Below are 893 nucleotides of genomic sequence, written 5' to 3' on the forward strand. Positions count from 1 at the left end.
ATGATGATTCTATATTGCTAAGATTGACATCAATTTTTGACGTTTTTGTCTATACTTACTTACTTATATGACGATTCTTATTGGGAGAGAATTATTTTATTTTAATTTATTTTGTATTTTTTAGTATGTAATGTTTGACGATCATGATAAGAAGATAAGCATAATTTTGACATTGATGCAAATTTATAGTGTAATTTTTATTCTGAAATAAGTAAATCTAAATCTATGTACGAAATATCATTTAATATTTACCAGTCGCTTCTCGGTGAAGGAAAACATCGTGAGGAAACCGGACTAATCCTAACAACGCCTAGTTCCCTCTCTGGGTTGGAAGGTCAGATGGCAGTCGCTTTCGTAAAAACTAGTGCCTACGTCAGTTCTTAGGATTCGTGGTCAAGTGGACCCCAGGCTCCCATGAGACGTGGTAAAATGCCGGGATACCGCAAGGAAGATGATGATGATAATAAAGTATTTACTTACTTACTATTCGAATAATTAATAGTACATTGTGCAACATGGCGCGTAAGTTAAATATTGCAAACGAGAGTATAGTTTCTTCTCTCTTCTCGAGTTTGCAATATTATTGAAAATATATATATATATATATATATATATATATTTATTTTGCACACAAAGATGGGAATCTGCAGATGGAGTATACATGAGGTCCAGGTTGCGCGCAACGCCCCAAGTAACACACAATGTGTTTCATCACACTAGTGATACAAAAAACTGTTAATTATAATACTAGAAACTTCATAACTCCCTAGGGAAAACTCCTTTTTTATAGTTTCCGCTAAGCTTGCGTGCAATTCCACATTTACTGAGCGAGTGAGATGAAAATGTATGATATTCAAAGCTTAACTTATTCAACGCACCTCTTAGTACATTAG

Source organism: Cydia strobilella, chromosome 7 (assembly GCF_947568885.1).
Source record: "Cydia strobilella chromosome 7, ilCydStro3.1, whole genome shotgun sequence".
Lineage (NCBI taxonomy): Eukaryota > Metazoa > Arthropoda > Insecta > Lepidoptera > Tortricidae > Cydia > Cydia strobilella.